The sequence below is a fragment of the Pelodiscus sinensis genome, unplaced genomic scaffold, assembly GCF_049634645.1.
Source record: "Pelodiscus sinensis isolate JC-2024 unplaced genomic scaffold, ASM4963464v1 ctg114, whole genome shotgun sequence".
NCBI lineage: Eukaryota > Metazoa > Chordata > Testudines > Trionychidae > Pelodiscus > Pelodiscus sinensis.
Window position 1 is genome coordinate 233738 of NW_027465902.1, and position 26722 is coordinate 260459.

Here is a 26722-nt window from a genome sequence, read left to right on the forward strand (position 1 = left end):
CGGGGACCTGCCAGTCTCTGGGAGCCCCCAGCCTGTCACTCCCCGCACCAGCCCCTGCAGCTGTGGGTCCAGCTCAGTGAGCAGCAGCGCCTGGGCCTCCAGCTCCAGCCGGGCCACCTCCCGCAGCCGCTCAGACCCAGGTGAGGGGCCGTGAACACGCTGGGCCCGGGGGCTCACCCAGTACACGGGGGGGGGGCGGAAAGGGGCAGCCCCAGTGTCTGCCCCGCAGCCAGGGCAATGGATGGGGGCGGGAGCTGCTGCTTGGCTCTCTTGTTCCTGGCGGGGGCTCTGCTGAGGGCGTTGGCAGATGTGAGGGTGGAAGGGGGATGGGTCCCTGCGAGGGGCGTGTGGGGCCCAACCTGCCCTGGGTCCCTGACATGGGGGCGCGTGACCCCTGCTGGCCGCTGGAGTCACCCTGGTCCCTTCCCTCCCGCACAGAGCCCCCCTGCGCCTCGGCGGAGCTCTGCCAGGAGCGGATGGACTCCCGGGTGGAGGAAGGGGCCATCTATGATATTGAAGAGCAGCTCCACACCCGGGACACGGTAGGAACCTTCTCCACACGGGGGGGACCCGAGATTGTCCAGCCCCTTCCCAGCACGTCCCCCCCTCCGGGAGGGGCTTGTCCCTGGGGATCCCCCTGGGGCCCCTTCTCCTGCATGACCTGGGCCCCCCAAGCTGAGGTCTCTTGTCATGCACCAGCTGGGCCCCCACAAGCCTGAGGCAGCAGTTCGGGGGGGAGTGTGGGTGCTTGGACAACCGGCAGCTCCCACCTCCACTCCTGGGAGGCCTGAGCCCTGCTGCTGTCCGTGGGGGGCAGGCAGGCCCCAGGCTCACAGACTCTCTCTGGGGTGCAGAGCCCAGCCGCCCTGCAGCGGTTCCTCCTGGCCGTCCCCCCCGCCTGCCTCGCCGCCCTCCAAAGGGGCGAGGACACCCTGGCGCCGCGCTGCTGCAAGGACACCATGATGGCCAGGATCGTGGTGAGCGAGTCGCGGCGGCCGGGAGGTGGGGAGGGGATACGTGGGGTGGACAGGGGTCTGCCTGGGCCATGGCGGCGGGTGGGGGTGCTGGAAATGGGATGGGTGGGGCCAGGAGTGCTGGAGGGGGAGGGGGAGGTGGACATGGGGAGGGTGGGTGGGGATGCTGGAGGAGGGAGGGACACAGAAATGGGGCAGGTCTGGGGTGCTGGACAGGGAGGGGGATTCGGAACAGGGAGGGGTCTCCCCGGGCCATGGGGGGGGGGAGCTGTAAGGTTAGCAGAGCGGGCTGCTGAGGATGCGCCTGGGGAGCAGGGATGAGGAGGTTCAGAGGCTGGTCACCAGGGCAGTGAGGGGCAGGAGACGGCCTGGGGACAAGGATTGAGCTGGTCCCGGTTTGGGAGGGGGGTGCTGGGAGGGGCCCTGTGCCGGGCAGGGGGGCTACAGGCCAGCGGGAGGCAGTGGGGTTGGATCCTGCTGGGTGGGGGCGCTGGCCGTGTGAGCGTCTCTTGGGGGCCCCAGCCTCACACGCCCCTTTGTCTCCTTGGGTCTCACAGGAGATCATGGAGGACTCCCCCACCCCACTGGTCTTGGCCGACTGCCTCAACGCCGCCTGCAGCCTCAGGTACCGACCCCCCCCCCCCCGCCGACTCCCCCCCAGAGCAGATCCCCTGACCAGGGAGTGGGAAAGTCTCTGTCTCCTGGGCTATGTCTAGACTGCAAGCCTCTTTCGAAAGAGAGCACCCAGTGAGTCTGGATGCTCTCTTTCAAAGAAGCCCTAGTTCCATTCAAGAACGCCTTCGTTCGAAAGAAGCACTTTCCAAAGAAGGCGTTCTTCCTCGTGAAATGAGGTTTACCGCCGTGGAAAGAAAAGCCGCGTTCTTTCGATTTAATTTCGAAAGAACGCGACTGCAGTCTAGACGCAGGTGATGTTTTTTCGGAAAAAGGCTACTTTTCCCGAAAAACCCCCTGAGTCTGGATACAGCCCTGCTGCTGAATTAACAGTCTCTGCCCCTCTCTCCTGCCAGCACCTTGCAGCCTCCCCTACAGGCCCAGCTCCTGAGCCCCCTGCTGAGGGCGGCCGTGGGACAGACTGTGTCTGGGGACTGGCAGCAGGAGCCCATCCACACACAGGTACGTCCCTCCGGGCCCTGCTCCCGGGCTGGGCTGGAGCTCCAGAGAGGAGTGGGGGTGGGGGCAGAGGGAGAGAAGAAGCTGCAGGTTTGGATCCTTCCCTCCAGGTTTCCCGTTGCTCTCCCTGGGGGCCCGTCCCTTCCATGCCCAGCCTGGGCTCCTCCCTGCTCTGCGAGGCGGCTCAGACCCTGCTCAAGGCTGCACCCCGGAGCCAGCGGGTGGCCTGGATTCCCCAACCCCCCTCTGACCCAGGGCTCCCCCTTGTCTTGCAGCAGTTCATCCGGGCCCTTCCCGTCGACCTCCAGGCCCTACTGGCAAGCCTCCTCGCCGAGTCCCCAGACACCGCCAGGCTGCAGCTGATCATGGAGGTGAGCCCCGTGGGGGGGACGGGGCCATTGTCCCTGCTTCCTCGGGGGGCCGAGAGAGGAGCTGTGTCAGTGGCTGGGCGTGGGGGGGGGGGGGTACAGTCTGAGAGGAGCCCCAGGCTCTGCCCAGAACCGGCGCCTCCCTACGGGTCCTGACCTGCCTCTTTCCCCCCCAGCACCTGAGCCCGTGGCTGGAGTCCCGCCTGCCCCAGGAGCGAGCCAGGGCCCTTGGCAGCACCACGGCCCTGCTGGGAGTCGCCACCACCCTCCCGGGGTTTGAGGTAAGTGACCTCGGAGCCGGGGGGTCTGGGGCTGCAGGGCGTGGGGCTGGGAGCGTCCCCGGGAGGCAGAGCTGGGAATGGGCCGGGAATGGGCCGCGTTCTCCTTTCCCCGGGGAGGGGCGACCCTGGGCCTTTCCGGGGGGCACCTGGGCCCCAGACTGGGGAGTGGCCGTCAGTGGATCCCTTGTTCCACCCCCGGAGTGACCCTTCAGTCGGGGCCATTGCTCAGGGTTGTCTCCTCGCAAGGACGGCCCCGCCCCGCCCCGCCCCGCCCCGGGAGGTGTCTCTGTCCGTCCCTGAGCTCAGAACCGCCTCGGCGGCCGTTAGCATGGGACGTGCAGCCCCAGGATGCTGAGGGACCCCCCCTCTTCTCTCCCCTCAGAACTCCGCCGACTGGCCGAGGATGGGTCACCACGTGGCCCAGCTGGGCCTTTTTATTTCGGACCCATCCGAAGACGTCAGCCGGCTGGCCCGGAAGGGGGTGCACAGCCTGTACCGACTCCTCCTGCACCACAGGGGTAAGGAACCCAGCCGGGACCTGGGCCCCAGGGACACCCAGAGTTTGCCGGCGGCGGGGGGAGGGGACCCAGCCCTTTTCCCCAGACTGGCCCAAGGGGGGATGCGTCCCTCTGTGTTCCCCTTCTGCCCCCTGTGCCCCTCCATTTGCCCAGGGATGCCTGCAGGGACCCGTGGGAGGGGAAGGGCTCAGACCTGCCAGCAGAATCACCCTGGTTTGTCTCTTGCAGGCCTCAACATCCACCAGGCAGAGGACCTGTGGTGCAGGCACTACTATAAGGAGAGATGGGTCCTGGCTCACAGCAACACCGTGCGGGTGGGAGAGGTAAGGACGCGCTGCCAGGGCAGGGCAGGGCTCGGGGGTGGGGCTGGCTGGGGCCCTCGTGCGGGTAGGACGCGGGGTGGGAAGCGGGGAGTCGCTGATCGAATGGTCGATGCATTTTCCCTCGACTATTCGAGCCGTGGACAGGGCGGCGCTGCCCCTTTGTGACGCTGTTCCGGCGTTTCAAAGGGGCGGCGCTTCCTAGGGGCAGCGCCGCACCTTGCCCCGGATCTCCCATAGAAGGGGAAGCAGGGCGGGGGGGGGGGGGCAACACTTTTTGATGGAGGTCGCTCCAAGATGTTGGCCAGTGGCCTAGGGCTGCTCTGTTGTGCGGAGGGGGGTGAGGTCTGGGAGGGTCTTGGGGGCAGGAGGAAGGTGTGACCTGGGGCAGGGGTTAGGGTGCAGGGTGAGGAGAGCGTCTGGGTGCAGGGTCTGGAAGGGAGTTTGCAGAAGGAGGAAGCTGTTTTAGCCCCAGGAGTTGGGGCCGGGCTCTGGGCCGTCAGCTGAAACCTCCCGTGCTCTTGATTTCAGGTCTTTGGGCAGCTCTTCACGCCAGAGCAGGAGAACTGCTTTTTAGACAAGGCTCTGCTCGCTGCCCGCTCCCCCCTGAGGCGCCCCAGCCAGGCCGGGCTGGTCCTGGCCCACGCCCTGCATGGGCAGGCCCATCAGCTCCTGGGATACATGGTGAGCAGCCGGAGCAGATGCAGGAGAGTGGGGCAGGGCCAGGGTCTCCTTCCCATCCCCGCAGGGAGTCCCCCGCCCCTTTCCTCATGCTGCCCCCTCCCCACGTCCCTGCTGGGTGGGTCAGAAGCTCACCCTGCGGGCCTGACGGGGGGTGACCAGAGAGCAGAACAAGTCTCAGCGCAGGGGGGAGGAGGGTGGAAATGCTGAGGGGGCCCAGTACCCCTGAGTCCCCAGGGATGAATGTGACGGATTCTGCTTCCCTTGCAGCAGGAAGACAGCCAGTGAGAGCACAAGGAGCTGAGGAGCCAGCAGCTGCGTCCCCCTCCCCCCAACCCTCCCACTTGTATAGAATGTATTTCAATTCGGATTAAATAACGTTTCAAAAACCATTTGGATCAGTCTTTGTCAATAATTTTTAATGGGGGGGGGGCATTTTGGCAAGTGGTCAAGGGCCACATTTCTACCGAGGAGTTTGGGGTCTGGGATGGGGCGGTTGGGTGCAGAAGAGAGCTGAGGGTAGGAGCCTGGGTGCGCACCGTCCATTGCATCATCACGCGGCGCCATTGTGCTAGTGCTGGAGCTTGGGTGACTGGTTTAATTTGAATGTTTACACAGATTAGGTGTTTTAACTTTAGGAAACTTCATTTTTAATAAGGTAAAATGTTAATTTCTGTCTACCACAAAGGGTTTCAAAGTTTTCTTTATTAAAGGCAGGGATGAGGAACCTTTTTTGTCTCCAGGGCCACTGACCCCCAGAAAAACCAGTTGGGGACCACACACGAGAAAAGCAAAATACAAAAACCCTTCTTCCAAAACCCACAAGCCTCACTGAGGTGAGGGGAAGGGACAGGGAGGACTGAGGTTCGGGGATCCCTCTTTTTTGGCCCCCCCTCAGATTGAGAGGGACCCGCAAATGCCACTCTCCCTGGAACCCAGGAGAGTTAATCTGTGCTGGGGCTGGAGTGCCAGGGGAGTGAGATGTCTCAGTCGGGTCCACATTCGTGAGGCTTGGGGGGGTTGGAGGCACCAGGGACGCATTCAGATAGAGCAGGGGAGCCGGCAGGGACCCTGAGAGGAGAAGTGGGAGTGAGAGCCCAGCCGGAGAGACACAAGGAAACCAGAGTCAGTCTAGTATCTCTCAGGCAGCTGGGGTAGACACCCCCCACCCCAAACCCCAGCCTCCTGTTGGATCCTCCTCCCACAGTTAACTGCCTCTGAGTCTGCACCCAAACTCCCATCGCTGCCCTGAACCTGTCCCAGAGCCTGCAACCCGCAGCCTCTCCCGCGCCCCACTCCCCAGCCATCCTGCACCGTAACCCCAGCCTCAGGCCAGCGAACCTGAGTGAGGGTGGGGGAGCCCAAGCAGCAGAGGGAGGGGGGAGTGGAATGAGTGGGGGCGTGGCCTCAGAACAGGGGCAGGGGTAGGTGCGGGGAAGGGGGCGGGGAAATGGTAGTGGCCTCTAATGCCCACACCCCTCCCTTCGGCATCGCTTATGTCCCATGTCCGCCCCCTCCTGAGCCCACAGCCGGTGCCAAGGCCTCGTGCCCAGGGCGGGGTCGCCCCTGTGAGCTGCCAGCCATACTGGGGAGAGGCGAGAGGGTCTGGGCTGCTGTGTCCGTTGCTGGCTCCTGTCAGGCCTTTGCACCAAGTCCTGGTGCAGCCTGAGCAAACCTGGGTCCTTCCCTGCTCCTCCAACACCACCTGGGCAAAGGGAGGAGAGTCCCCAACAGCCTCTGTCACTTCGGCCTCCTGTCGGGGGAACATGCCCCCTGCAGCATGATCCCCTGTAGATCTAGCCCTCTGGGCACTCACACAAGGTCTCTACACGGCAGCTGCTCTGTGCCTAGTGCTGGCACTGCAGAGCCATTTGCCACTTTGCACCCGACTGTCACCAGGTCCTTTCCATTTGCAGGGCCGGCCACATCTCCTGCCCGCTAGGCCATTGGCTGCACCCTCGTCTCGCTCCTCCTGGTGTCTGTATCCGTCATCACCTTGGTGATGCCCCAGCCTGCCGGGCTGCAAGGGACTCCTGTTGGGAGCAGCTGCATGGGAACCAGAGGCCCAAGAATGGGAGAACCCTATTGACCTGCTGTGAGCAGGAGACGGGGGTGGGGAGGGGGCTGGGGAGGTACCTGTACTCAGCTCTGAATGGGGGCTGGGGAGACACAGACACTGCTGTTGATTGCTGCACTGTGGGCCCCTGGGTTACAGTCTATGCCCAGGCAGCTCCTCCAGTCACTGCCTGTCACATTACTGGATCTTGAGGGGAGCAGCCAGATCACTGCTGCACCCATAGGTGGGGGTGTTGGCCCCAGAAAATGGTAGAAAAGGGGGCCATGTGGGGTGCTGAATAGAAGCTTATTATCTGATAGTCCTATGTAAGCTATTTATGTGGTTGTATAACGTCTGTGTGTGTAGTTAGGAATCTGTAGTCTGTGTGGATCCTGAATATTTCTCTGCATGTGGTTGAGCATTGGGCAGAGCCCGGCCTGTGGACATGCTAATTAGCGAGTCCCTGTGGGACAATGGCACTGAATGGGCCAAGGACACACCTAAAGCATGAGGGCGGACACCTAAGAGCGGCCAGCAGAGAGAGGCTGAGGACCAGGTGATCTCCTGCAGCCAAGAAGAGGCCAGGAAGGAGGGATAAATAGGCCATGTGGTCGATGCCATCTTGGTTCTCAGCTCAGCACTTCATCCCAGAGGCAGCATTGCAGGGATCGAAGAGCCTGGAAGACCTGTGAACCCATCCTGACCCTAGGATGTGCAACAAGAACTCTTAAACCAGCAGCTGTAACATCTTGCTTTTCTTTATTGTAATAATAAACCTTTAGATGTTAGATGCTAAAGGATTGGCTCAGCATGATTTGTGGGTAAGGTCCAGAGGGTAAATTGACCAGGGATCTGTGGCTGGTTTCTTGGAACCGGACAGTACTTGTTCGGGGTAGGTGGGATTGGGTGTTAAGACCCCCCCACCGGTGTATGAGGCCCGGGGCCATCTGGGGCACGGATATTGCTGGGGTTTCGGAGGGGTTTTGCTCGTGAGGCTTCAGGCAGGCAGCTGAAGCACTCTGTGAGACTGGTTTGTGGCCTGTTTGGAGAGGTAACCAGTCTGGGGACTGTAAGGAGCCCCGAAGTTGAGCAATTCGCCCTGAGCGGAAGCCCTCAGCTGTGCCCAGACACAGTCCGGTCTGTCACAGCCCCAGCCAAGCCGTTTGCTGCGCCATGAGGAGAACCGCCCTGTGCTGGGCACCTGATCAGTGAAGAGAAGTTCAGCGCCCAGACTGCCTGGGAGGGCAGCACAAGGAGTCATCGTCTCCAGGAGAGGCAGTGGTCTCATCACACCATCAGCCCCAGGGTTCTCCTGGCTTTGCAGGCGTCATGGAGACGGGGAGTGCTACGGAGGGAAGGGATGATGAGGCAGCTCAATGGATGTTTTCGGGGAGTTCGTTCAGAGCAGCGAGGCAGAAAGCACAGAGCCCTGGAGGGGCAGGGCGTCAAGAAACCCCCTGAAATCTTCAAGTCTGAGCTGTGAGGGGAGCACGTCACCCTGGACCATTCCTCACAGGTGTCTGCCCAGCCTCTTTTTAAACGCCTCCAGCGACAGCGATTCCACAGCCTCCTTTGGGAGCCTCTTCCAGAGCTTAACTGCCCTTAGGGACAGAAAGTTCCCCTAAATCTCCCTCGGTGCAGGTAAAGTCCCTCCCACATTGTCCAACTTCAGTGGACATAGAGACAAGTGATCATCAGCCCCTTTAGAAGAGCCCGTAACACACGTGAAGGCCTGTTATCGGCCCTCCCTACCTTTTCTTTTCTCAAGACTGTCTATGGCGTTCTCATGGGTCAGGTATTTTACACCTTTTATCATTTTTGTGACTCTCCCCTGGACTCGCTCCACCTGGCCCACATCTTCCCTAGAGTGTGGCAGCCAGAACCCAACAGAGTCCGTCAGCTGAGACTGGTGGAGGAGGACAGGCACCGCCCAGATCTGACAAGCCAGAGCCCTGTTTAGACAAACCCTTTTTTGCAGCTGTATTACCTTGTTGACTCATATGCCCATTTGTGATCTTGGATAACCCCCAGATCGTGTTCAGCAGCACTGTCCCCAGCCCATGGGCCATCCTCAGCTGGAGCAATTGCACAATCTGGCCTGGGACTTCCTGTCCATTACTGCCCCATGCCCTGCTCTTTCTCACCATCACCCCGCCCTCTCCCTGCGTGGCATCTTGTACCCTAGGATGCAGCTTTGGGGATCACTGGGGGGCTGGCACCACATGGAGGCAGCAGTCATGCCCCCTCTATTCTCTGTGTGGCAGGAGCCATGGCGGAGTCAGACAGCACTGGACAAATGCACTTGCTCTGTTGTGCTCTGCTTCCCCATGGCTCCTACTGATGTGGGGAGTGTGTGTGGGGCCCGACTGCTGCCTCTGCACAGCACCAGGCCCCCCAGTGACCTCCAAAGCCACGTCCTCCCTCTTCCCAAGCAGAGAGATCCGATCCCAGACAGGAGATGCCACAGCTGAGGATGGCACAACTATGAGGAGCTGCCGGTGTGGGATGCTGGCTCCTGGGAACTTCTTCAGAGGGGTATCCCAAGCTCTGCTACCACTAGCAAGCTTGAAGAAAACCCTGATAAAAATCTCTGATAGCTGACCTCTCAGTCTTAGTCATGCACTCACCCACCTCCTATTACTTTCCAGGACACAAGAATCAGATCCTAGTCTTTAAAAGGGTGTTCTTATTAACAAAACAAAAAGATATTCTTGATAAAGGATACTTCATTGCTAGGTGTTATAGAGCAGCTGAGAAAAGAATAGATTAAAACACAGAGAATTGCTTCCCTGGGATTCAGTTTTAGTTACAGCGTAAGGGGGGGTAACTAAACACCAAAACAAAGAAAATTGTGTCGAACTATAAACATTCCCTATCTACTCACATGTTTGTACTTCCAAAGTCTAGTCCATTTCTAGGCATGGGTATTCATCTCCCTTCCCCCCAGTTCTTGGTTTGAATGCCCAAAGGAAAAGCAGCAGGCAGATTCCCTTTCAAGCCAACTCTAACACGTTCTTCCCATTGGTTCTCCTGGCTACCTGCCAACACTTCCTGGTCACCCACTTTCCAGGGTGAACCCTTTAGTTACTGAATGCTGAACTGTTTCTTCAGACAACGAGGGTGAGAAAGGCCAATCTGTACCTCTCTCCTTCACTCTCTTACCAAAACATTGCTTCTCTTTTTAAGCTGTAATATTTTACTAGAAGACTTACTTGGCCTTGCTCGGGTCCTTCAGGGCAGGGGGCTGGCGGTGTGGGGAGTGCAGGAGTCAGAGCTAAGTGGGATGGGCCCTGCCAGCAAGGAGGAGACAGGAAGCCTGCACCTCGTACTCCTGCGAAAAGCCTGCCTGGGGGAAACTCAGCTCTGGAGGGAAGAAGGAAGCCACAGGCTGGCGCACACAGGGCTCTGTGGGCTTGTCGGAGGCTATGGGTGTCAGGCTGTGAGCCCAGCAGCAGAGCATTTAAGGCACCCAGAGTTCCAGGGCAGACGATGACACAACACCTCACTCCCAGAACATGCACCTCAGTCTGTAGAGCGGTGCCGGTAAGGTTCAGGGAGGTGTCACAGGCCGAGGGAGCGAGCTGCAGTGGCTGGAGGCTGACCCTGGAGGTGCTCCCTGTGGCAATAAGAGGCCAGGCTGATTATGGAACCTGGTGGGAGGGAGGGCAAGGGCATGGCAGGTAGCACTGGCATGAAATGCCCAAGCCAGGCAACGCTCCTCAGCCTGGTCCATCCTGCCAGGCCGGAGCCATTCCCTCCCATAGGCTGTGTGAACCACGGTAGCCAGCCACTCCCAGCAACTCAGCCCTGGCTCCTCGTGGTTTCCTGGATGCTTTATTCCCACTGTTCAATCCCAGGGCGCATCCCAGGGGAACGCCCCCAGGAGGCCTCCCATGCGGTCCCGGTAGATCCCGTCGAAGGCCTTGCTCTGCGCCGCTGTGAAATGGTTCTTCCAGTCCCCACAGATGCCTGTGGAAGGCGAGTGGCGCTGCTCAGGATTCGCACCATGGCCATCGCGGGGACTGGGACTCGCCTCCCACCCTGCAGATCGCGGGGCGCTTGCTGCTGCAAGGGGGGGTTGAGCCCACCCTGCTCCCAGTGCAAAATCCTGGCTCTGCCCCCGGCTCATCCCCCACAAGGGCTCGATGGGATCTGTGAAGCTCCCCAATGATGGGGCTGCCTGACAGCAGCCTCCTCACTATAACTTTGGGCTGGGCCCTGACTGAGCTCCCAGGCAGCCTTCTTATAGTCCTAGTCCCGCCCTTTGACTTCCGGTCAGGTGAGGGGGCGGGGCTAGGCTGGGCCCAAAATGGCTCCCAGAGGGGTTCCTCCGCCTCCGGCTCAGTGGGTGGCCATTCCACCCCCCTACACTCCTCCCCCCTTAAGTCCAGCTCCCAATCTCCGGGACCGGGATTCTGCTCTTCCTCCCTGCGGGACAGGGCATCGACATTGTCCCTCCCTGCTCGGTGTTTCACTGTGAATACATACGGTTGGAGGGACAGGTACCATCTCATGATGCGACTGTTGGTATCCCGCATCTGATGGAGCCATTGTAGGGGTGCATGGTCTGTAAAAAGAATAAAAGAGTCTCCAAGGAGGTAATACCGCAGCGCCTCGATGGCCCACTTTATCGCTAGGGCCTCCTTCTCAATTGCGGCGTAGCGGCGCTCTCGAGGAAATAGTTTTCGGCTGATATACAGCACTGGGTGTTCTTCTCCCTCAATTTCCTGGGACAGTACTGCCCCCAGTCCGCAGTCTGACGCGTCCGTCTGGACAATGAAGGGCCGGGAGAAATCGGGGCTGAACAGAACTGGCTCGCTGCACACAGCGGCTTTTAGGTCCTGAAAAGCTGTCTTGCATTCCGGCGACCACCTGATCCTTTGAGGACTGTCTTTCTTGAGGAGCGCCGTGAGAGGCGCGGCTCGAGTTGCAAAGTGTGGCACAAAACGGCTATAGTAGCCTGCCAACCCTAAAAACCGTCTTACTTTCTTCTTGGAGTTGGGTGCCGGGTAGTTTTGGACCGCCTCCACCTTCCCTACTAGAGGCCGGACTAGGCCCCACCCCAGCTGGTACCCGAGGTAGGTGGTTTCCTGCCAGCCAAGTTTACATTTCGTGGGATTGGTGGTCAGGCCGGCATCCCGCAATGTCCGCATTACGGCCGCTACCCGCTCGAGATGTTCCTCCCAATCTTGGCTGTAAATTACCACATCATCTAGGTACGCGGCGGCATACGCCGTATGCGGGGATAGCAAGCGGTCCATCATTCGCTGAAATGTTGCAGGGGCCCCATGGAGTCCGAATGGCATCCTTATAAAATGGAACAATCCCGGGGGAGTTGAAAAGGCAGTTTTTTCTCTCGATTCGGAGTCCAGGGGGATCTGCCAATATCCCTCTGTAAGATCTAGGGTGGTTATAAAGTCGGCTCTCCCCAAGCGTTCTAACAGTGCGTCTGTTCGCGGCATGGGGTAGGCGTCAAATTTTGAAATTTCATTTACTCGTCTGAAATCGATGCAGAAGCGGACACTGCCATCTGGCTTCGGCACCAAGACGATTGGGCTACGCCACTCGCTCTGGGAGCGCTCTATCACTCCCAGTTGCAGCATCGACTGGACTTCCTCCTCGACTACCTTCCGCATCTGGCGGGGGAGAGGCCGAGTACCTTCTCGTACCACTTGGCCTGGAGGGGTCCAAATGTTATGTGTTATTACCCCAGTATGGCCGGGTTGGGTTGTGAAGGTCTTTCGAAATGTCTCTCTGGGTATGTCTACACTACCCTCCTAGTTCGAACTAGGAGGGTAATGTAGGCATACCGCACTTGCAGATGAAGCCCGGGATTTGAATTTCCCGGGCTTCATTTGCATAAGCGGGGCGCCGCCATTTTTAAAAGCCCGCTGGTTCGAACCCCGTGCAGCGCGGCTACACGGGGCACGAACTAGGTAGTTCGAACTAGGCTTCCTAGTTCGAACTACCGTTACTCCTCATTCCACGAACTAGCGGGGTAGTGTCGACATACCCTATGAGACAATGTGCTTGTTTCACCTGGGTTGCAGAGAGGGTGTTTCCCAGCTGTGGCTCTCTTTCCTCCCCCAGATCAGGTATTTCCGGCCCTAGAGTGGGCTCCGCTGGCTAGGGGGTAATCATCAGGGCCTCCCGTTCTCGCCAGTGCTTCAGGAAATTTACATGAAATATTTGGGTTTTCTTCTTCCGATCCGGTTGATAGATCTCGTAGTTCACCGGCCCAACCTGACGAGTGACCTCACCGGTGTATGAGGCCCGGGGCCATCTGGGGCACGGATATTGCTGGGGTGTCGGAGGGGTTTTGCTCGGGAGGCTTCAGGCAGGCTGCTGAAGCGCTCCATGGGACTGGTTTGTGGCCTGTTTGGAAAGGTCACCAGTCTGGGGGCTGTAAGGAGCCCCGAATTTGAGCAATTCGCCCTGAGCGGATGCCCTCAGCTGTGCCCAGACACGGCCCGGTCCGGTCTGTCACACATGGCAACGGATGCCAAAGGAAATATGATGACACAACGGGGGGGGCGGGCTTGTCCAATGAGATGCTTTGTCTCCATGCCCCTTTCCTGGGCTTCGCCCAGCATGACTGAGCCTGGAAATGTCTTTTCAGGGCAGGAAAGTGGCTCTTTCCGAGGGGGAATGCCAAACCCTTCTGCTGGGCGAGTTTCTTCTGGAATTCCCTGCCCCTGTCGTAACCCGGCAGCCAGTGAGTTATTGCCTCCTCTGCACTCACTGGGTGGGGGGTTGCTGTGGCAGGAGGCACCAGACGTATCATCCCACCTGGGCTTCTATTTGACATTTTCCTTTGTTTTGAGTTTTTTGCAAATGAAAGGAGACAGAACGGTCAGTTAGAAGCACAAATGGCTTGTGTGAGGTTTAGTTTCAAATAGACATTTTCCTGCCAGTTTGGATTTGGATGCCCAAATCCAAATTGTCACCGCAAAGCACAGGAAAAGATCGCCTTTCAATGCTAAATTATTGTGTGGAATGCCCAAGATCATTGCACGTGAAGTGTTTGAGGGCAAAGATTTAACTGAAATTAAACGATTTGTGCTTTAAAAATGTTGGTAAAATATTGTAGAAAAACTTCAATAAGCTTTTTTTTTCATACGCAACGTTTTCGGTGCAGTCTGTTGCCCTCTGTTGCATGGCATCAGAACTGCAAGAGTGTGTCATTAATGGGTATGTCTACACTACAGCACGAATTCGAACTAACTGAATTCGAATTAGTTAATTCGAACTAAGCTAATTTGAACTAGTGTATCTAGACCTAAAAGCTAATTTGAATTCAATCGGGGGACTGTCAGGATCCAGGAGGCCCTGCAGGAGAGCTTCCACCCAAGGAGCCTGCAGAGCCACCCTAGTCCTCCCCATCGGGGGCTCATGCCCCATTCCTCCCTCACCTTCTTCCACTTACCCCTCCCTAGCCCCCCTTCCTGATGTAAAAAAAATAAAGGACACGTGTGTTCAAAAATACAAACTCTCTTTATTTAACAAAACTGGGGAGGGGAAATAAAACTGTGGGGAGACGGGGGAAAGGAGGCAGGAAAGGGCAGGAGAGAGTGTGGGAGAGGGGAGGGGGAAAACTGGGAGGAGGGAGCTGGAAGGGGAAAGCAAGGGGAAAGAGGGGGAGGGGAAACTCAGGGATCGGGGTGGGGGTGACGCCGGGCCAACCGCCTCCCAGCACGGCAAGGGAGGGGGCCTCGGCGTCCCCGGGGGGATGGGGTGGAGGGTGCAGAGGTTGAGGTGGGGGGTATGGACATTGAGGAGGAGGAGGCTGTGGGGGTTGAGGAGGAAGAGGTGGGAGGGGGGCAGGAGTGGGAGGAGGGACAGTTGTTGGGGGGGCAGCAGGCGCAGGATCAGCACAGGGCACCATGCTCTGCAGCAGGGCCTGCAGATTTGCATTTCTGGCTCGGTCCTCAGCCAGCTGCTCCTGGCGGAGCTGCAGGTCTTCCCACATCCAGGCCTTGACGGTGTGGTGCAGGGCTCGCAAGGACCCCAGGTGCTGGTCCCAGTACTCCTGCTCTGTGGTGGCGGACCGGAGCAGGCCATGGGTGCGGGAGCATGTCCCGGGTGGGGTGGTGCGCCCTGCACGAGCAGCTGGTACAGCTGTAGAGAAAGAGAGTGGTCACTTCTCCCTGGGGACACAGTAGATGATGCCCAGCCCCCTCCCCCGCCCCGCAACGTGAGGGCGACCATGCCCTGCACCGTCAGAGCCGCTGTGCTTGTACAGAGGCCATGGTCAGGATGTCTGGCTCTCCCCGGGACGGGGAGCTGCCCCAAGACCGCACCCATGTCCCTGTGCCATGTATAGTGTGGCCGGGGCGGTGGGCGGGCGGGGGGGGGGGAGATCATAGAATCATAGAATCATAGAATAATAGGACTGAAAGGGACCTCGAGAGGTCATCGAGTCCAGCCCCCCGCCCTCAAGGCAGGATCAAACTCCGTCTACACCATCCCTGACAGATGTCCCCTGCCTCCATGTAGAGGAGACGTGTGGAGGGAAAGCATCCTGCTGGGTCCCGCCCCAGGGTCAGGAGCATGTCAGGTCTCTTCAGACATGCATGTGCCTATTGGGCCACGGCCCCTGGGTGTCACGCAGCTGGAGCGTGGCATGGCATGTGCTTGCACGTGCACAGGTGTCTGTGTGATCCGTGGGAGGCATGGCCCACGTGCGCGGTCCCTGGTCTCCCTCCCGCCTCCTCCCCCGAACTACTTAATTCGAACTACTTCCCCGGTACGGTCTCCCTGGATGACCCTGCCGACTCCAGTGCTGGAACTCCTTGTGGTGGCCCCTCCGGTGTGCCCAGGTCAGGGCCCTCCAGTCCCGGCTCGCTGCCTCCCGGGCTGGCACGGACCGCCCCACCCCCCAAGAGTCGGTCGAGGGCAGGGAAGTAGGGGCAGGTGGCAGCCCCTGCTGCGGCGCCGCCCCTGGTGGCCATGGCGTACGCCTGCCGCAGCTGTTTTACTTTCAGGTGCACCTGCTCCTGGGTGGCCTGTGTCCCTTTCGGGCCATGGCGGCCGCTATGCGCCCGTAGACGGCCACGTTCCTCCTCCTAGTACAGAGATCATGGACGCTGGGGGCCTGCCCCCAAACCTCAATGAGGTCCATGACCTCCACACTAGACCAGGAGTGGGCGCGCCATCTACGGCCCCTGGCTGGCCCCTGGGTGCTGGGGGACTGGGCGGGGGGATGGCTCGCTGGCACTGGCTGCCTGGCTCATCCTGCAGCCCCTGGTTCGGGGCAGAGACTGCTGGCAGGGCTGGCTCTGGCAAGTGCCGTCTGGCCAGAGTCTACCCCTTTAAGGGCCCCAGGGCTGGGGAGAGGAGAGGAGTTTTCCTGCTTTGGCCCAGAGCAGCCACCAGGGGAACCTGGGGAGGGCTGGGCTCCAGCTACTTCGAATTAAGTGGCTACACAGCCCTTAATTCCAACTACTGAATTCGAATTTGGCGTTACTCCTGGTAGAATGAGGTTTACCTAGTTCGAATTAAGTCCAAACTAGCGGTTTGTATGTGTAGCACCTATGAAAGTTACTTCCAACTAACGGCTGTTAGTTCGAATTAACTTTGTAGTGTAGACATACCCATAGTTCCTATACAACTAACAGCTAATGGGTAGTCTCCAGTAGTTTAAATCTTGGGGCATTTGGAAAAGGAGGGGGAGCTACATGTGTGCGGGGTGTATTGTTGCCCTCTGCTGGATGGACTGTAAATGCTTTATGTATGTATCATATGCCCTATAGTGCTAACAGTTAATGGAGATTCTCCTCTAGCTCACACCTGGCATTTTCTAAAGTAATATATGTGTGTGTATGTGCGAGAAAGAGCAAGAGCCTGGGGGCTCCCTCATGTCTCCTCCCCATCCTGATCTGCTTGGCTTAAGTGCAGGAAAGAAGAAGTAGTGAGCTTTGTGTATTTGACATCAGGTGGAAGCAGGGGAATGGAGGAGTAGTGGGAACAAGAGCACTTGGCTTCTTTTCCTGCAGACCGAGAGGGGTGGGGACTGGCTTGAGCTATATAAATCAGATGCCGCTCCATGCCTCAGTTTCCCCCTTCATACAATGCCGATGACACAGAGAATGTTTGTAAAGTGCCTTGTTGTTAGCCCATGGGGCAGAGGGGGAAACTCGGTCTCAGAAGCAGACTGGGGGGAGGTAAAACCCTACCTAGGCAGCGCTGGTTCCACTACGTCACGCTGCCAGACCGGTCTGAGTGGGTCCCTCTCTTGGCTGCTCCTCCCCCCAGGAGGAGTGGGTTCCTCTCCATCGGCTGCAGGAACCAGCATTTCAAGGTCTTTGCCAATGGGCAGCCATTCTGCAATTCAGCTCTGCCGCGGCTTCCAGCAGATCGATACACTGGAGATCGATGGTGCCGTGGTCGGGTCCTGTGCCCAGTTCTGAGCCCGACCGGTGCCGCTGCCCAGACGGAGATGAGTGGCACACACACGACACCCCCCTACGGCCGCCCTCGCAGACCCAATAAACCTCTCCCTTTCGCAGAACGACTCTGCTCCTGCATGGTTCTGGGGCTACTTGTGTGTGTGTCCTAGACCCCCTTTCTGCTCAGCGCAGATAGAGACTCCTCTGCAGGTAGAGCTGAGTGCGACGCCTGCACTGGGATGGCGTATTGGGATAATGTACTGACAGCTCCTCTGCGCCACCCCTCCTCTTCCTGCCGCTGCAACATCAAATTAACCTTCCTGGTCTGCCCCCATCCTCCCTCCGGTACCAGGAGACCCCACGCATGATGGGAGGGGCTGCAAACTGGGGAGCAGGCTACTGCAGGGCTGAGGGCAGCAAACCAGCCCCCAGAGCCGGCTAGTGCGAACCCCGTGCCGCGCGGCTACACGCGGCACGGGCTAGATAGTTCGAACTACGTAGCCATTCCGAACTATCTGTACTCCTCGTTCCACGGCTCGGGGTTCGCACTAGCCGGCTTTTAAAAATGGCGGCGCCGGCTTTATGCTAATGAAGCCCGGGAAATTCAAATCCCGGGCTTTATTAGCAAGTTCGGTATGCATACATTACCCCCCTAGTTCGAACTAGCGGGGTAGTGTAGAAATACATACCAAGGGGGACTAGAGCCTCCAGGCCTGGCCCCCGTTGAGAGAGAAGCTCAGAGATTGGAGCTGGGGCAGCCAGGAGCCCCCCACTGCTTTGTGGGGTGCAGAACAATGACTGCTCCCGAGGGGGGAAAGGAAGGTGCCTGCACTGCAGGGCCTCCCTGGAGAGACAGTATCGGTCCCTGGCAGACAAAGGTGGAACCAGTTCCAGGGCCTGGCCAGGAAAGAGCCCAAGTCCTGGGAGAAATCAGGCTCCATGCTCAGCTGTGAGTCCGAGTCCCATAGACAAAAGCGCCCCAGGGCAGTGGTGGATTCTCCACATGTCAATGCAGGCTGTGACGTAGTGGGGGTACCTGGCTGGTTTCTATGCTGCTGGCTCTGGGGTAACCCCCACTGGCTGTCGTGGGGGCCATGACCCAGCAAAACAGGATGAGTCACTATGCAAACCAGTGACCAGACACCCCCCATGGAGAGGAACAAAGGAAGGTGGAATGCTGCCCTGGCTGGGGGGCAGGGCTGGAAGTGAGAGAGTTGGTGGCTGGCTGTCTGTGAGGATGGAGGAGACAGCCTAGGGAGAGGAGCTGGAGTTTAGGGGCCCAGTCTCCCCCCAACTCAAGGGGGCCTGAGGCATCCTAGCCCAGCTCTGTGACCAGATTACATCTGTGCTGTGCTGTATCCTGGAGAGGCAATAAACTTCCTCTATTCCACCGGCTGGTGCGGTCTGTTTGTGCCATTTCGGGGTGCAGGAGACAGGGGACCCCCAACGCGCCGTCACACTGGTGTCAGGAGTGGGATCCACTGCACCCCGTGGATGAAGCTCCCAGCGGCAAGCGACAAGGCGCCATAGAAGCAAGAGCCCTGGAGCCAGGCATCCGTGAGGCAGAGCGAAGCGGTTCCGGGGAATCGTGGGGCGCTGCAGCACTAGACTGGTGAGTCTGCACCGAGGGACCCAGCAGGCAGATGGCCTACGCCCGACTCTTGAAGGCAGAGCTGGTGGGGCTGTGCAGAGAGAGGGGCTTGCCTGTGCGGAAAGCAACCAAGGCCCAGCTGATTGCCCAGCTGGACGAGAATGATCAGCCACAGGGCCAGGATCTTGTCCCCAGGGGAAGCAGCCAGACCCCCCCTGAGAGTGTGTCAGGCTCAGAGAGGGGGAGGAGCACTGGAACCCACTGGAGATATGAGACAGCGTCTCCCGGGAGGCCTGCAAGTAATAGACCATCTAGGGCAGGGGCCAGCCCAGCGGAGCTGCAGCGGCTGGAGATCCAGCTGCGGATCAAGGAATTGGAAGTAGAGGACCGAGAGAAGGAGCGCCAAGATCGAGAGAGGGACCGCCAGGACCGAGAGAGGCAGCGACAGCATGAGCTGGCCATGGCAGAGCGGAGAACCGGCGGGGCACCGGCTGCGCCAAGTGCGGATGGGCCCCAAGGTCCCAGGACTGCCAGACGCTTGGAGAGGCTCGTGGTGGCCCAATTGAAGGACGTGGGCGACATAGACGGGTTCCTCAGCTCCTTTGAGAGGGCCTGTGGACTGCAACGGGTTCCCCCAGCTGACTGGCTGCAGGAGCTCATCCCCGCACTGAACCAGGAGGCGGCCGGAGTGCTCAGTCAGCTGGAGGACCTACAGCCAGGGGATTACAACCGAGTCAAGGAGGCCCTGCTGCATAAGTTCGGGCTGACCCCCGAGATGTACAGGAAGAAGTTCCGGGGGGTACAGAAAGAGCCACGGGAGACCTATGTGGACCTGGCATTCCGCCTGGCGCAATACTGCCGCAAGTGGGTGTCTGGAGTCGGAGCCCAGACTGCAGAGGAGCTGCTCAAGCTGGTCATGATGGAGCAGTTCTATGAAGCGTGCCCACCCAAACTGAGGCTGTGGCTCAAGGACCGGAGACCAGAGAACCCCCAGGAGGCTGGGAGGCTGGCGGATGAGTTCACGGAGAGCCGGTCCGGGTGTGAACCGGAGTCCCGGAGAGAGAGGGAACCGCGCAGAGACCGGATCTTGGCTGAGCAACGGAGAGAGACACCTCCGAGGCGAGCCCCAGGGACCAGGACCAGTCATCGATACCCCAGAGAACCAGCCAGGCCCTGGACAGAGACAGCCCAAAGCCTAACTTGCCAGCGCTGTGGGCAAAAAGGCCACAAGAGGGCTCAGTGCACCAGGTCCCAGGACCGGGGACTTTCCAGGGTTAACTGGCTGGGGCGGGAGGAAGGGCAGGCTGCCCCAGAGGCAGGGGCTGGCAAGCAAACCTCAGCTCAGAGAGAGGGGAAGGATGCTCAGTGCACCTCCCCTGGGAGGTCTGATTCTCAGGAGGCGGATTTCTCTGTCTACTGTGTGGGGGCAGGACGGCCCCTGCGGAGCGAGTGCCTCATACCCCTGGAGGTGGATGGTAGGAAGGTGACGGGCTTCTGGGACACGGGGGCGGAGGTGACTCTGGCCCGATCCGACATAGTGGCCCCAGAGCGGATACTACCCCACACCCAGCTGACCCTGAAGGGCATAGACGGGTCCCCGTTTAAGGTGCCTGTAGCCAGGGTGCATCTGAAATGGGGGGCGAAGGAAGGCCTCAAGGAAGTGGGCGTGCACCCGCACTTGCCCACCGAGGTGCTGATGGGGAATGACCTAGAGGAGTGGCCCCATGAATCCCAGCGGGCTCTAGTCACCACCCAGAGCCAACGGGGGGCTGACAACGTGGGTCCAGGGAAGGACTCCTGGCAGCAGCCTCAGGGTCCCATCCCAGTGGACACGGGGTCCAGCCAGGCAGGGACTCCGGACCTAGGCAGAGGTGGGGGACAGGTCCCGATCCCTGCCTCAGCAGCTGAATTCCAGGCTGAGGTGCAGGCAGACCCCTCCTTGCAGAGGCTGAGGGACCAGGCTGGCCTCCGTGCAGCTCAGCCCCGGGGGAGAGGTGGCCAGGAGAGATTCCTGCGGGAGCGTGGGCTCCTGTTCCGTGAATGGCTTCCCCCCAGGAAGGTGAGGGCATGGAGGGTCCAGCGGCAGCTGGTCGTCCCCCGAAAGTATCGCCTCAAGCTGCTGTATTTGGCCCACGATGTCCCCGTTGGGGGCCACCGGGGGATCCGGAGCACCCAGCTGAGGCTGCTCCAGCACTTCTATTGGCCGGGAATCTTTACAGCCGTGCAGCGGTACTGCCGGTCCTGTGACTCCTGCCAGAGGGGCGGGAAGGCCCAAGACAGTAGGAAAGCGGCTTGGGGGTCTCTACCCCAGATAGAGGACCCTCTGGGCTTGCTGAGAGAGTTATGGGAGGGGAAGACCTCCCTGGATGGAGCATCGGGGATGGAAGCCGCCCTGGCTGTCCAGAGAAGGCTCGCTGGGCTCATGGCCCCGGCCCGAGAGACCCCGGCCAGAGATCAAGGCCAGCGGAAGGGTGGGTGTGACCCCGGAGGACAGGCCCGTGCCAGTCGCCCTGGAGCGGGGCGGCGAGTGGACAGAGGGAAGCCAGCTCATGTGGGGCCTCATCAGGCCCAAGTCAAGGGGAGCACCCATGTCCCCAGGGCGGGTTCCCACGCAGAGGACCCGAACTTCCCTAGGTCACGAGCGGAGTGACCCTGCTCAGTTCGCTCTCGGAGGGGGGAGAACTGTGACGTAGTGGGGGTACCTGGCTGGTTTCTATGCTGCTGGCTCTGGGGTAACCCCCACTGGCTGTCGTGGGGGCCATGACCCAGCAAAACAGGATGAGTCACTATGCAAACCAGTGACCAGACACCCCCCATAGAGAGGAACAAAGGAAGGTGGAATGCTGCCCTGGCTGGGGGGCAGGGCTGGAAGTGAGAGAGTTGGTGGCTGGCTGGCTGTGAGGATGGAGGAGACAGCCTAGGGAGAGGAGCTGGAGTTTAGGGGCCCAGTCTCCCCCCAACTCAAGGGGGCCTGAGGCATCCTAGCCCAGCTCTGTAACCAGATTACATCTGTGCTGTGCTGTATCCTGGAGAGGCAATAAACTTCCTCTATTCCACCGGCTGGTGCGGTCTGTTTGTGCCATTTCGGGGTGCAGGAGACAGGGGACCCCCAACGCGCCGTCACACAGGCCAGAGGCCTTGCTGGGATGCGCTAGGGCAAAGCCCAGGGCTGGGGCCGGACGGGAGCCCGTGAGAGGCAGCGGGGCGAGTGGGAGGCTCTAACTCTTGCTCCTGGCCAGGAAGTCCAGTGCTGGGTGACACCAAGGCCACGTCTGCACTGCAGGCATTTTGCTCAAGAACAACTGTTCTTGTGCAAAAACTTGTGGCGCGTCTACACTGCACGTGAATTCTTGTGCAAGTAAATTTGCAGTAAAGCATCAGAAAAGAGGGCTTCTTGCACAGGAGTTATTCCTCTCCCCACGAGGAATAAGCCCCTTTTGTGCAAGAGCTGTTGTGCAAGAAGGCAGCGTGGATGGGCACCAGGGGCTATTTGAGCAAGACACTTTTATGGCTAAAATGGTCATCAGAGCTTTCTTGCACAAGAAAGCGTTCACAATGCCATGGACACTCTTGTGCAAAAGCACATGGCAGGGTGGAGGTGCTCTTGCACGAGACCTTTTGCGCAAGAACTCCGGTGTGAAACAGTTCTTGTGCAAGAAGCCTGCAGTGTAGGGCAGGGAGCAGCCTATGGGGCTACTGGAGCTGCTGGCTGCAGGATGCCCAGTCAGGGAGTGGGGGGGACCCCTAGGAATGGCTCCAACTTCCCAGAGGGGTGGCCAGAGGCAGGACATTTGCCTGGCAGGGGTGAGGTGGGGGGGCAGTGACCTCACAGGGGCTTTGGGCAGCCCTCAGCAGATCAGGCAAAGGGCAGGTGGGGAGGTGGTGACCTCACAGAGGAACCCACATCTCAGGCTGATAAAGGGGGGGGCGGGCCCAGGGGACTTTGGAGACCCCCGGTTGCTTTAGCTCTGGTGCGTCTCCTGCTCACAGTTGCTTTGTCCTCTGTGAGTTCCACATCCGGACAGCGTTTTGCAGAAGGTAAGAGCCCCCAGGGGTTTGGATCCCGCCCGGGGCCGGCTGGGTTCCAGGCAGGCCCAGCCCTCGGTCAAGGGCCAGAAGTGCCTGTGCAAGACCGAGCCGATAAGCAAGGGGCCATTTGGGGGCTGGGGGCAGTCGCTCTGGGGAGCTGGAACCCCTGGATTTCGCTCTGCAGGCTGCGCCCCAAGCTCCCCTTTGCTCCCCTCATTTGCAGCATGGCCAAACACATCAGGCTGTGGTTCCGGAAAGCCCTGAAGATGGCCCCAGGGCCGGTGGGAAGCAGCTCCTCCGTCCCCGCGGGCGGGGAAGCTGAATCCCACCAGCTCGGGGCGACTCGCCCACCGGCCAGGCCCCTCCGGACCTGGCTCCAGAGGCGGCTGGGAAGGCGGGACCCAGCCCAGCGGGGCAGCCGGGTAGGGTGGCTCTGGGGCCTCCTCCTCTGTGGAGAGAAACACCTGCCCCAGGAGCCCAGCCCCCATTACCACCAGGGGGCATCGCCCTGCCCGGCCCCCAGGGACCTGCCAGTCTCCGGGAGCCCCCAGCCTCTCCGCACCAGCCCCTGCAGCTGTGGGTCCAGCTCAGTGAGCAGCAGCGCCTGGGCCTCCAGCTGCAGCCGGGCCACCTCCTGCAGCCGCTCAGACCCAGGTGAGGGGCCGTGAACATGCTGGGCCCAGGGGCTCACCCAGTACACGGGGGGGCAGCCCCAGTGTCTGCCCCGCAGCCAGGGCAATGGATGGGGGCGGGAGCTGCTGCTTGGCTCTCTTGTTCCTGGTGGGGGCTCTGCTGAGGGCGTTGGCAGATGTGAGGGTGGAAGGGGGATGGGTCCCTGCGAGGGGCGTGTGGGGCCCAACCTGCCCTGGGTCCCTGACATGGGGGCGCGTGACCCCTGCTGGCCGCTGGAGTCACCCTGGTCCCTTCCCTCCTGCACAGAGCCCCCCTGCGCCTCGGCGGAGCTCTGCCAGGAGCGGATGGACTCCCGGGTGGAGGAAGGGGCCATCTATGATATTGAAGAGCAGCTCCACACCCGGGACACGGTAGGAACCTTCTCCACACGGGGGGGACCCGAGATTGTCCGGCCCCTTCCCAGCACGTCCCCCCCTCCGGGAGGGGCTTGTCCCTGGGGATCCCCCTGGGGCCCCTTCTCCTGCATGACCTGGGCCCCCCAAGCTGAGGTCTCTTGTCATGCACCAGCTGGGCCCCCACAAGCCTGAGGAAGCAGTTGGGGGGGGAGTGTGGGTGCTTGGACAACCGGCAGCTCCCACCTCCACTCCTGGGAGGCCTGAGCCCTGCAGCTGTCCGTGGGGGGCAGGCAGGCCCCAGGCTCACAGACTCTCTCTGGGGTGCAGAGCCCAGCCGCCCTGCAGCGGTTCCTCCTGGCCGTCCCCCCCGCCTGCCTCGCCGCCCTCCAAAGGGGCGAGGACACCCTGGCGCCGCGCTGCTGCAAGGACACCATGATGGCCAGGATCGTGGTGAGCGAGTCGCGGCGGCCGGGAGGAGGGGAGGGGATACGTGGGGTGTACAGGGGTCTGCCTGGGCCATGGCGGCGGGTGGGGGTGCTGGAAATGGGATGGGTGGGGCCAGGAGTGCTGGAGGGGGAGGGGGAGGTGGACATGGGGAGGGTGGGTGGGGATGCTGGAGGAGGGAGGGACACAGAAATGGGGCAGGTCTGGGGTGCTGGACAGGGAGGGGGATTCGGAACAGGGAGGGGTCTCCCCGGGCCATGGGGGGGGGGAGCTGTAAGGTTAGCAGAGCGGGCTGCTGAGGATGCGCCTGGGGAGCAGGGATGAGGAGGTTCAGAGGCTGGTCACCAGGGCAGTGAGGGGCAGGAGACGGCCTGGGGACAAGGATTGAGCTGGTCCCGGTTTGGGAGGGGGGTGCTGGGAGGGGCCCTGTGCCGGGCAGGGGGGCTACAGGCCAGCGGGAGGCAGTGGGGTTGGATCCTGCTGGGTGGGGGCGCTGGCCGTGTGAGCGTCTCTTGGGGGCCCCAGCCTCACACGCCCCTTTGTCTCCTTGGGTCTCACAGGAGATCATGGAGGACTCCCCCACCCCACTGGTCTTGGCCGACTGCCTCAACGCCGCCTGCAGCCTCAGGTACCGACCCCCCCCCCCCCCCCGCCGGCTCCCCCCCAGAGCAGATCCCCTGACCAGGGAGTGGGAAAGTCTCTGTCTCCTGGGCTATGTCTAGACTGCAAGCCTCTTTCGAAAGAGAGCACCCAGTGAGTCTGGATGCTCTCTTTCGAAGAAGCCCTAGTTCCATTCAAGAACGCCTTCGTTCGAAAGAAGCACTTTCCAAAGAAGGCGTTCTTCCTCGTGAAATGAGGTTTACCGCCGTGGAAAGAAAAGCCGCGTTCTTTCGATTTAATTTCGAAAGAACGCGACTGCAGTCTAGACGCAGGTGATGTTTTTTCGGAAAAAGGCTACTTTTCCCGAAAAACCCCCTGAGTCTGGACACAGCCCTGCTGCTGAATTAACAGTCTCTGCCCCTCTCTCCTGCCAGCACCTTGCAGCCTCCCCTACAGGCCCAGCTCCTGAGCCCCCTGCTGAGGGCGGCCGTGGGACAGACTGTGTCTGGGGACTGGCAGCAGGAGCCCATCCACACACAGGTACGTCCCTCCGGGCCCTGCTCCCGGGCTGGGCTGGAGCTCCAGAGAGGAGTGGGGGTGGGGGCAGAGGGAGAGAAGAAGCTGCAGGTTTGGATCCTTCCCTCCAGGTTTCCCGTTGCTCTCCCTGGGGGCCCGTCCCTTCCATGCCCAGCCTGGGCTCCTCCCTGCTCTGCGAGGCGGCTCAGACCCTGCTCAAGGCTGCACCCCGGAGCCAGCGGGTGGCCTGGATTCCCCAACCCCCCTCTGACCCAGGGCTCCCCCTTGTCTTGCAGCAGTTCATCCGGGCCCTTCCCGTCGACCTCCAGGCCCTACTGGCAAGCCTCCTCGCCGAGTCCCCAGACACCGCCAGGCTGCAGCTGATCATGGAGGTGAGCCCCGTGGGGGGGACGGGGCCATTGTCCCTGCTTCCTCGGGGGGCCGAGAGAGGAGCTGTGTCAGTGGCTGGGCGTGGGGGGGGGGGGGGGCACAGTCTGAGAGGAGCCCCAGGCTCTGCCCAGAACCGGCGCCTCCCTACGGGTCCTGACCTGCCTCTTTCCCCCCCAGCACCTGAGCCCGTGGCTGGAGTCCCGCCTGCCCCAGGAGCGAGCCAGGGCCCTTGGCAGCACCACGGCCCTGCTGGGAGTCGCCACCACCCTCCCGGGGTTTGAGGTAAGTGACCTCGGAGCCGGGGGGTCTGGGGCTGCAGGGCGTGGGGCTGGGAGCGTCCCCGGGAGGCAGAGCTGGGAATGGGCCGGGAATGGGCCGCGTTCTCCTTTCCCCGGGGAGGGGCGACCCTGGGCCTTTCCGGGGGGCACCTGGGCCCCAGACTGGGGAGTGGCCGTCAGTGGATCCCTTGTTCCACCCCCGGAGTGACCCTTCAGTCGGGGCCATTGCTCAGGGTTGTCTCCTCGCAAGGACGGCCCCGCCCCGCCCCGCCCCGCCCCGGGAGGTGTCTGTGACAGACCGGGCCGTGTCTGGGCACAGCTGAAGGCGTCCGCTCAGGGCGAATTGCTCAAATCCGGGGTTCCTTACAGCCCCCGACTGGCGACCTCTCCACACAGGCCAAAAACCAGTCTCACAGAGCGCTTCAGCAACCTGCCTGAAACCTCCCGAGCAAAACCCCTCCGACACTCCAGCAATATCCGTGCCCCAGATGGCCCCGGGCCTCATACACAGGTGGGGGGTCCTAGCACCCAATCCCACCTACCCCGAACAAGTCCTGTCCGGTTCCAAGAAACCAGCCACAGATCCCTGGTCAATTTACCCTCTGGACCTTACCCACAAATCACGCTGGGCCAATCCTTTAGAATCTATATCTAAAGGTTTATTATCACAAGAAAGAAAAGCCTGAGAGTAAGGTTATTAAAGTACAGTACGTTACATGCACCGAATCTCCCAATCCTCGATGCAGGCTCTAGCAGAGATGTTGCAGCTGCTGGTTAAAAGTCCTTATTGCACATCCTACGATCAGGATGGGTTCCCAGGTCTTCCGGGCTCTTCAATCCCTGCAATGCTGCCTCTGGGATGAAGTGCTGAGCTGAGAACAAAATGGCATCGACCACATGGCCTCTTTATACTCCTTCCTGGCCTCTTCTAGTATGTAGCAGGTCACCTGGTCCTCAGCCTCTCTGTGTTCCCTGCTGGCTGCTCTCAGGACAGCCCCCATTCTTTGGGTGTGTCTTTGGCCCATTGAGAACCATTGTTCCACAGGTAATTAGCATGTCCACAGGCTCCACAGGCTCGGCCCTGCCCAATGCTTAACCACATGCAGGGAAATCTTCAGTTTCCACACAG

The 26722-nt window shown here is 60.5% G+C and overlaps 2 long non-coding RNA genes across 2 annotated transcripts; both read left to right on the forward strand.

The window, feature by feature from the left end:
- Positions 1–266: 266 nt before the first annotated feature.
- Positions 267–2108, forward strand: LOC142824394 (uncharacterized). The gene is made up of 4 exons (XR_012899291.1): positions 267–542; positions 855–977; positions 1532–1599; positions 2003–2108. It is a non-coding gene; the product is annotated as an uncharacterized LOC142824394 (long non-coding RNA).
- Positions 2109–22800: 20692 nt separating this feature from the next.
- LOC142824408 (uncharacterized) lies at positions 22801–25269 on the forward strand. Its single transcript, XR_012899295.1, has 5 exons — positions 22801–22991; positions 23277–23380; positions 23693–23815; positions 24370–24437; positions 24844–25269. It is a non-coding gene; the product is annotated as an uncharacterized LOC142824408 (long non-coding RNA).
- The last annotated feature ends 1453 nt before the right edge of the window (positions 25270–26722 follow it).